Raw genomic sequence first — 10,638 nt, forward strand, 5'->3', positions numbered from 1 at the left:
AAGACCCATACATATTCAGTGTTTTTGGTTGTGAAACCTTCAAGACTTAGTGTCGCTTCCAACTTCAGGAAAATATTTTTATTTTTAAAAATTATTTGCTGATTAATTAATTAGGTTAATTAAAGTCAGCACTGGCTATTCATAGGGGCCTTGAAGTCAGGAGAAGGTGACCTAAACCTTCAGGTATCTCTCTAATCTAGAGCCCTTCCAAAGTAAGATGCCAGATACTGCTTCTTAAACATTTTCATTGGTTTCTAATATGAATTCTACTTTCAATTAATCACAAATATTTATTAACTAACTAAAATATTAATGACCAATATTAATAGTATATCCCAGGTCCTCTGCTAGGCACTGGTTATATAAGTTCAAAGAATATACTAATAGCCACTTTCAATAAGCTTATATCCTAATGGAAGAGACAAGTATGTATAAAAAAAAACATACAGCACAAACATAAAATTAATACAGTCAGAAAGTCCTTAAATACAAGATAGTTTAGTTGAGCCAGGATTCAGGTCTTCTGACTGTTAGCAGCCCTGGGAAAGGTACCTTTATTTGTCTGTCCTCCCTCTCCCAAGTACTTTGACTACAAGTTGTAGCCTCCTCTTCTGGACCTAGGGTTCTGTTTCTGTGTGCGCATATCTCAGCTGGCACAGGGAATGGATGGATTTGGAGTTAAGAAATCCTGAGACACTAGCTGTGTGCCCTGGGGCAAGTCACTTAATCTCTATCTGCCTCAGTTCCCTCATCTGTTAAACTAGGGATAATAACAGCATCTACCTCCCAGGTTGATCTAACTGAGGATCAAATGCGATAATATTTGTAAAGTGTTTTGAAAACTTCAAAGTCCCATATAAAGTACTATTATTATTATTAATAACAGTTATTATTATTTTCCCTCTGTTGCATCTTAGCCCTATTCACCTCCCTTTTGTGTATGTGCATTTTCTGCTTGATGGTGGTGACTATGTGATTTCATATTAGAAGAGGCCAAAGCTAAATTCCTAATGCAGAGTAGGATTGAGAAGATGGAGCTCATTCTCATTTTGATAAATAATGATTTGTGTATTTCTTTAGACAGAAATTTCTACAATATGAGCAATATATATTTTATTTCTGTGTACTTAGTAAATTTACGCTCCTGTTTTCAAAGAAAGACCTGTACAAATGAGAGTTGTTGGATACAATACATACCAAGATTCGATATCACCAGAGCTTAGGAGCCTCTTGGAATATATGTAAAAGAAGCACATGTCCTCAGAGAAGTCTTGCTAACATGATTTCCAGTCCTCTGTTCATTTCACTTACACCACGCGGCTTCCAGAATAACAGTACTGTAGGGAGCCCAGAGAAATGATGCAGCATTGTTATAGACTGCTGGGCAACCAGAAAAGCAGACAAACAAATCCATCGTTCGCACACAACAGAACAAAGGAATTATACAGACTGTGAAATTAAGAATCAGAATTGCTCATTGCTCTTGGCTGCCTCTGCAAAAGCATTATGACAGACAAGTGGCTCTGTTCAACCAATTTGTACCTCTAGCAATCACCAGACCAACTTTGAATACAAATTCAGTTCAATGAATGCTTATTGAGTGTTTCCTGTGCTAGGCACTATAATGAGAGATCATTGTTAAAACAAATTCCTTTTCTCAGACCCTATCCTTCTTGACTTCTCTGTAACTTTTGACAGTGTTGGTCACCTTTTCTTCCTGGGTATTGTCTCCTTTCTTAGCTTCCATGATACTGCCCATTCCTGCTTTTCTTCCTATGTGACTGACCATTCTTTCTTGGTCGCTCTGGATCATCATCCATGTGTTACTCCTGAATCTTGGATATCCCCCCAAACTCTCTCCTGGGCCTTTTTCTTTCTCTTACACATTTTCTCTTAGTGGTCTCATCGGCTCCCATGGATTCAATTATCATCACTATGCAAAGGATTTTCAAGTATGTGTATGTGTGCGATACATGTATAACTGTATATTAAACAAGTATGCATTTATGTCTATATTTATATGTGCGAATGTATGTATATAAATACATGTTTATTGTGTGTGTGTATTCCAAAATTTCTTTCTGAGCTCCAGCCCCACATTACCAACTGCCTATTAGTAATCGCCATCTGGTTATCTCTCAGTCATTGACAAACTCAGCATGTCCAAAATGAACTTATCTTCCCTCCCAAGCACTATCTTCCTCCAAATTTCCTCTTTCTGTGGAGGACACCACCATCCTTCCACACAGCCAGGTCTGCTTCTTCAGAATCATTCTTGATTCTTCAGCCTTCCTTCCCCTTCCTCCTCAGCAGACAGCAGTTGCCAAGTCTTGTCAATTTAAACTCCACAATGTTTCTTCTATCTGTCCCTTCTCTCTCTGGGTACCATCAGGGCCCCATTTTCTTTAATTTATTGCGGTAACCTCATAATTTGTCTTTCTACACGCTAATCCTTGCAATCCATCCTCCTCACAATTATGAAAATCATCTTCCCAAAGTACAAGTTTGACCCAATTTTAAAATGCATTACATTCATAAGATTTCTTTTCTACTATGAACTGATGCTTAGGCATGTGTTTGCCCTCAACTCCTGCTCAAGAATTTTTAGTACCAATACAGAAATATGGTTTGCATGATTGTAAATGTATAACCTATATCAAATTGCCTTCTCAAGGAGGGGTAAGGAGAGGGAGGGAAAGAATTTGCAACTCAAAATTTAAAATCTGCTGGGAGTCTTACCATAATTAAGTCTCATCAAGACATAAAACAATTTGAAAGTCTACTTCTTAGCCATTTTGCATTTTATTTCAGTGCTGTCTGATCAAACAGTTAAGTTTGATCTTTATTCCACTGGCCTTTCTCCCTATGCATCAGGGGTCATGATCCCAGAATTTCTTTCCTTAGGTGACTTTTTTTTAGGCAATTGGGGTTAAGTGACTTGCCAAGGGTCACACAGCTAGTAAGTGTCAAGTGTTTGGTCTGAGGCCAGATTTGAACACTAGTCCTCCTGACTTCAGGGCCAGTGCTCTATCCACTGCGTCACCTAGCTGCCCCCCCATTAGGTGACTTTCTGCATAGGTTTGTATGTCATTGGTGTGTCTTTCTACTCTTAGATGTTTTCCCTGCTATCAGCCCCTGTTACTGCCACACCACAGATTTCTAGACTTTAGAAACTCACAAGGTCACCACCAGTCCTAGACACATCCACCATGGAATATTCATTTGGTTAAGATCAGGAAAGAACAAACACAAATAAACAGAAGCAACCATGTGTTTATACAGCCTGCATGAAGGCCAGGTAGGAGATAGGGATGCTACCTTCCCGCCCTACCTAGCTCTTTGGACCAGCTCAAAATAGCCCAAAAACTACACAGGGAGAAAGCAGGAGAGACTTCCATATCTACTGAATTCTGGCTCAGAAGCCAATTTGGGAATTCTCCATCATCTTAGATTAAAAGTTCCAAAGTCACAAAAAGTCTAAAACAGGGGTGAAAAACCAAACTTCAGAATGTGAAGATTCAGTCAAAGGGCTTCACTTGGGGACCTAGAGGGCCATGTGTGGCCTCGAGGCCGCAGGTTCCCCACCCCTTGAATATGCTCAACCCAAGTTTCCAACTGGTTAGCAGGAATGGCAACTGAACTTGTTCCAAGTTAGATAAAGGTACCCACTATACTGAAAAAGTACTTTGGGCACTCAGGAAGAAGAGAACTCATGCCTCCTTGTGGGTATCAAGAAAAGTTTAATGAATGAGGTAATACATGATATAATTTTTGGAAGGTAGATGGAGTTTGCACAGGTAGAGATGGTATGGGGATGTGAAAGAAGGCCTTCCATGGAAAGGTAATAAATGAGTATGATTTCCACCTACAACTTGAGACAGGAAAATTTAAGAGCCAAATGAGTAGACCTGAATAGCTCTGCAGATTCAAGACTTAGGAACACTGCTTTACTGGAAGAGCTTATATTCCCTCAAAGCTCAGACGGAGGAGAAGACTGGAAAAGCTCTGCAGACCCCAGGCTTAGGGTCTCTGCTTTCACCAAAAGAACTTAACATAGCTTCATTGGTCCAAGACTGTTAGCTAGCAGAAAAGTGGCAGAGGGAAGAAAGCAGAGAGTCCCAGAAGAGTGGTCCTATCTAAAAGATGAAACATCCAACAGACTATTCCTTAAGGAAATCATGGACATTAAGTCCTGAAGTCCAGTGTTGTAGGGTTTCCCTATTCATGGGCATCCTTATTTTGTGCCCACTCTTCTCTAAAGACACTTTATACATTGATGGGATAGTGTAAACCAGGTATATGAGTGAGCTGTTATGATTACTCTTACTTCTGTCTTCTTTCTTGGCAAATTTTTCAAGATTGAGTTAGTATTATTGCACTGCCAAAAGTGATGAAGTGCATAGTTTCAGATAAATCTTGGAAGACTTATGTGAACTGACGCAAAGTAAAGAATCAGGAGAATAGTTTATATGGTAATGACAACAAACAACAGAAGACTTAAGAACTTTGAGCAATGCAATGACCAGTGATAATTCCAGATGATGGATGAAGCATCTTCTGGCAGATACTAAATAGATACATTTTTGGACATGGCCACTGTGCATATTTACTTTGCCTGACTTCATGTATTTGTTATAAAGGTTATTTTTTTTTCCAATTGAGAGATGAGAGAAAAAAAATACTTGTTATGAAAACAATCAAGTAAAAGTTATATTAAAAGAGTTAATCGCTTAATTTTGGCTGACTTATTTCAATGGGAAGCATTCTGGTGGCAGCGCAGGAGCTGCAGTTGTGAGTAGTGGATGTATAATTCCCCCATATTAGGGTAACCCTAGAACTTGGACCATGAGTTGTAGCAATGTGACATATCCACTCCAGAGGAATCCCATCTTTCCAGGGTGGGCACAGGTAAGGTGAACAAGCCAACTCTAGTCAGAGAGAGAGAAGTGGCATGATGTAGCTCTAGACCAGGAGTGGGGAACCTGCACCCTTGAGGCCACATGTGGCCCTCTAGGTCTTCAAGTGCAGCCCTTTGAATCCAAACTTCACAGAACAAATCCCTCTAATAAAAGGATTTATTCTATAAAACTTGGACTCAGGGGCAGAGCCAAGATGGCAGAGTGAAAACAGTGACTTGCTTGAGCTTTCCCCCAAACCCCTCCAAATACCTGTTAGAAAAAAATGGCACTAAACAAATTCTAAAGAAGCAGAATTCACAAAAAGAGTAAAACAAAGTTCCAGCCCAAGACAACCTGGATCGTTGATCAGAAAGGTATATCGTGCTGTGCTGGGAGAGGAGCACAGTGCGGTGTGGGCGCGCAGGCTACAGCGAACCTGGAGCAAGCCTCAGAGGACTGAATTGTAGGCAGCTGTGGCGGTTTCCAGACTTCTCAACCCATGAATGCCAAAGACAACTTAGAAGGTCAGTGGGAAATGTCTGTTTCTGTGGTGGTGAGAGAAGAGCGTGGGGTCTCAGCTCCATTCACTGAGGAAATCGGCCCCAGGGAGGTGGCTGCCTCCTGAGCTTCCAGCCCATAGACTGAGGGGGAATCCAGTGGCTGATCAGAGATGGATTTCAGGGATCTGTTTGCCAGTGCTGTGGCAGGAATCTCTTGCTTTGCCTGTGCTTGGATCTGGGTCACAGTTCTGGGTGGTGGTCCTGGGGTGAGGAGGAGTGCTGGCATGGTGGAGCTTGTAGTGTTTGTGGAGAAGAAACCCTCCTCACCGTTCCAAGTCAGAAAAGACTACTCGTGGTCAGTCACTCATAGACCAGAGCACAGGCCAGGAAAAGAGTAAACACCTCGACCCTTTATCATACCACCTTGGAAGAACTGAAAATTTACAGGTCCCAGAAGTATCTCTGAAAACAGCTATACAAACCCTCAAAGCTTGGAAAGTACATTCTCCACATTGGAAGCAGACTCTTACCTTAACAAAGAGTTTAAAACTCAAGTAGTTGGCTGGGATCATGAGCAAACCTCGCAAAAAGAGTCAGACTATATTACCTTACTTTTGTGACAAAGAAGATGAAAACATACAACCAGAAGAAGAAAACAAAGTCAAAGCTCCCACAACCAAAGCCTCCAAGAAAAATATGAATCCGTTCCAGGCCTTGGAAGAGCTCAAAAGGGATTTTGAGAAGCAAGTAAAAGAAGTAGAGGAAAAACTGGGAAGAAAAATAAAAGTGATGCAAGAAAATCATGAAAAACAAGTGAACAGCTTGCTAAAGGAGACCCAAAAAAATACTGAAGAAAATAACACCTTAAAAAATAGCCTAATCCAAATGGCAAAAGAGGTCCAAAAAGCCAATGAGGAGAAGAATGCCCTAAAAAGCAAAAGTGGCCAAATGGAAAAGGAAGTCCAAAAGCTTACTGAAGAAAATACTTCCTTAAAAATTAGAATAGTGCAAGTAGAAGCTAGTGACTTTATTTTATTTTATTGTATTTTTTAGGCAATTGGGGTTAAGTGACTTGCCCAGGGTCACACAGCTAGTAAGTGTCAAGTGTTTGGTCTGAGGCCAGATTTGAACTCAGGTCCTCCTGACTTCAGGGCCGGTGCTCTATCCACTGTGCCATCTAGAAGCTAGTGACTTCATGAGAAATCAAGACACTGTAAAACAAATCCAAAAGAATGAAAAATTAGAAAACAATGTGAAATATCTCATTGGAAAAACAACTGACCTGGAAAATAGAGCCAGGAGAGAGAATTTAAAAATTATTGGACTATCTGAAAGCCATGATCAAAAAAAGAGCCTAGACATCATCTTTCAAGAAATTATCAAGGAAAACTGCCCTGATATTTTAGAACCAGAGGGCAAAATAGAAATTGAAAGAATCCACCAATCTCCTCCTGAAAGAGATCCCCAAAGGAAAACTCCTAGGAATATTGTAGCCAAATTCCAGAGTTCCCAGGTCAAGGAGAAAATATTGCAAGCAGCCAGAAAGAAACAATTCAAGTATGTGGAAACACAATCAGGATAACACAAGATTTAGCAGCTTCTACATTAAGGGACCGCAGGGCATGGAATATAATATTCTGGAGGGCAAAGGAGATAGGATTACAACCAAGAATCACCTACCCAGCAAAACTGAGTATAATCCTTCAGGGGAAAAATGGTCATTCAGTGAAATAGAGGACTTTCAAGCATTCTTGATGAAAAGACCAGAGCTGAATAGAAAATTTGACTTTCAAATACAAGACTCAAGTAGAACATGAAGAGGTAAACAGGAAAGAGAAATCATAAGAGACTTATTAAGGCTGAACTGTTTACATTCCTGCATGGAAAGATGATATTTATAACTCATGAGACCTTTGTCAGTATTAGGGTAGTGGGAGGGGAAAAATTATATGTATGTATGTACAGATAGATAGATAGATAGATAGATAGATAGATAGATAGATAGATAGATAGAGGGCACAGGGTGAGTTGAAGATGAAGGGGTGATATCTGGAGAATAAAATTAAGGGGTGAGAGAGGATTATACTAGGAGAAAGAGAAAGGGAGAGGTAGAATGGGGTACATTATCTCACACAAAACAGACAAGAAAAGGTTCTTACAGTGGAGGGGAAACAGGGGAAGGTGAGAGGAAATGAGGAATCTTATTCTCATAGGATTTGGCTTAAGGAGGGAATAACATACACACTCAATTGGGTATGGAAATCTGTCTTACCCTACAGGAAAATAGGGGGAGAAGGGGACAAGAGAGCAGGGGGATGATAGAGAGAAGGGCAGATTGGGAAAGGGGTAATCAGAAGGAATACTTCTGAGGAGGGACAGGGTCAAAAGAAAGAATATAATAAATGGGGGGGCAGGATAGGATTAAGGGAAATAGAGTTAGTTTTTCACAACATGTCTACTATGGAAGTAGTATGGAAGTGCATAACTGCACATGTATGGTCTGTATTGAGTTGCTTGCCTTTTCAATGAGGGTGGGTGGGAAGGGAGGAAGGGAGAAAATTTGGAACCCAAAGTTTTAAAAACACATGTTTAAAAAAATGTTTTCACATGCAACTGGGAAATAAGAAATACAGGAAATGAGGTACAGAAATCTATCCTGCCCTACAGGAAAATAGAAGGGGAAGGAGATAAGAGAAGGCGGGGGAGAGATAGAAGAGAGGGCAGACTAGGGGAAGGAGTATTCAGAGTGCATGCCATCTTGGGGTGGGGGGAGGGGCAAGATGGGGTGAAAATTTGGAATTCAAAATCTTATGGAAGTAAATGTTGAAAGCTAAAAATAAATAAATTTATATTAAAAAAGAAAAGAAAAAAAATTAAATAAGAAAAAAAAAAAACTTGGACTCAGTCAAAAGGCTGCTCCCAAGGACCTACAAGGCCACATGTGAATTTGAGGCCACAGGTTCCCCACCCTGCTATGCATTTGTAGTGCCTTTTCTCCGTAATGTGCTGCCTAATTTTAAAACATTGGGCTAGTCAATATATTTTATCTACTTAAGTATTAGAGTTCATTAGACTCTCTCTGTAGCTGGTAAAGTCTTATGAATTCCTCAACTGGCAAAGTACATGGCAAAGAAGTAATTTTCTATAATTTAGTTGCGATTTTCTCCTCTTTCTTGAATGCTTTACATTGCTTTTAACTAAATAATAAAGCAATTTTCAGGTTATAGTTATACTCATCTTTAGAATATTCAACCTCAGCAAGACTATTTTTAAATATTCTATTTCTTTTACATTTATGGTTATGATTATATGAGCATTCACTTAGAGACTCTTGTGCCTAAGATTCCTGAAATTGGCCTAGGATATTATATTGATATTTTCTAATTTTCCTTTAGTCTTGCTGCTTTTTCAGTAGATTCTCACTTACTATAGTTCTCTCTCCAACAAAACAATTCTAATGGGCCATGCATTATTTGTAGGTACTCAAAATCATTTTGAAATGTAATAAGATTATAGTTTCTCCAATGCCAAACAAATGGAAAGATATTAAAACAATAAAATATCGATCAATGCACAGATTTTATTTCCACAAAAGCAGATCTATATATCCTATGAATACACTCAGTGGAATAATATTGTAATTGAAATTGTAATTTTTTTTTACTCACTGACATAATCTTGGAAAGATGAGGCTGGACTATTGGACAGTACCAGTTTGCTTTAGTATTTTTTTTTTTACTTCCTTAACAAATTACTTTGAATACTGATAATTCTTTGCTAGTCATAATAATTCTACCAGGAAAACCCTCCCCATCCCTTTTTATCTTTTTCATAAAGCAGATTTGGTCATTATTAATCTGATGTGATAGGTGTCAGTGGGGTAGAGTTAAAAAGGGTTCTGTCCCTGGAGCCACAGAATCTGGGTTCAAATCTTGCCATAGGTACTGATTTTGGTCAAGTCCCTTAAACACCCTGCACCTCAGTTGTTGACTGTAATAACAATAGCATTTATATAGTGCTTTAAGGTTTACAAAGTACTTTGTAAATATTATCTAATTTATCCTCCCAACAACTCTGGGAGGTAGGTGCTTTTATGAACCTGATTTTGTAGGTGAGCAAATGGAGGCAGGCAGAAGTTATATGACTTGCCCAATTACTTAGCTAATACATATCTGAGGCCAAATTTGAATGAGTGAATGAAAGAATGAATGAAGCATTTAAGTGTTTACTATAATCAAAGCACTAGGGATACAAAGTGCTGGGGTTACAACAAAAGTCCCTGCCCTTAGCTCACATTCTAACATGGGAGACAACACATATGGAATGTTTCAGCTGCAAGTTGCTTAGCATAGTACCTGGCACAAAGTAGGTACTTAATATTTATTGACTGGTTGGTTGAAGTCAGGTGGAAAAGTCCCATGGTCCTAGGGTGGAACAGCAAAACAGAAGTTAATGCCTCTTCTTCAATGATAAAATCATATCTGTTTCTGATGTTGAACCACTTGACAGTGCCAAGGACTTAAGTGGCAAGAATTTTCTTTTCTGGCTATTCAATAGTTGTGGTTGTAGCACTTTTGGGAGCAGTTGCCAGGCTGCACCTCCATGGGTATTGCTTCCTAGAGTCAAGGCTGAAGTCACTGAGCTGGAAGCAGCGTTACTCTCCAGGTTCTTAGGTTTGGATCCTGGGCCGTTTCCATCAGGGTCTGAGGGAAGATGGGTGGTCAGGGTGGTTTGACCTGCCTCAGACGTGCTGCCTCTTTTTTGTCAGCGAGGCTGACTTCCCTACCCTCTGTGTAGCAGTGGGTTAACAGTTGGTGGGCGCAGCAGTTGCTGCTCTGGATGATGGCTGTGATTACTAGATGGAATCAGGACTATCCGGAAGCAGGACTGGTAGGGTAGGCAATGCTGGTATTACCAGGACTCCTGTGCTTGTCTGCCTGTTGGTGGCAGTTGGGCAGCAGCTGTTGCTAATGTCTATGAAGAAGGTTGGCTCTTTCTCCATGATGATCCTCTCAGCAGGAGAGATTTGAACTTAGGTTTACTTGTAAATGGGAAGGTGGGACTAGGGTGCCTCGAAGTCTTTCTTTATCTGAATCTATTATCTTCTAGGGTGTGCTGGAGCTGGTAGATTGTTAAATTTTTAGTATGAGCATTTACACCTTGGACATTGGCAAATGCTACAAAGCAGGACTTGATTGATTGTTTTGTCAATTGTCTAGACTTTAAAAAGTGATGGAGAA

This window comes from Phascolarctos cinereus, unplaced genomic scaffold (genome assembly GCF_003287225.1).
Source record: "Phascolarctos cinereus isolate Bilbo 61053 unplaced genomic scaffold, phaCin_HiC Scaffold_2;HRSCAF=192, whole genome shotgun sequence".
Lineage (NCBI taxonomy): Eukaryota > Metazoa > Chordata > Mammalia > Diprotodontia > Phascolarctidae > Phascolarctos > Phascolarctos cinereus.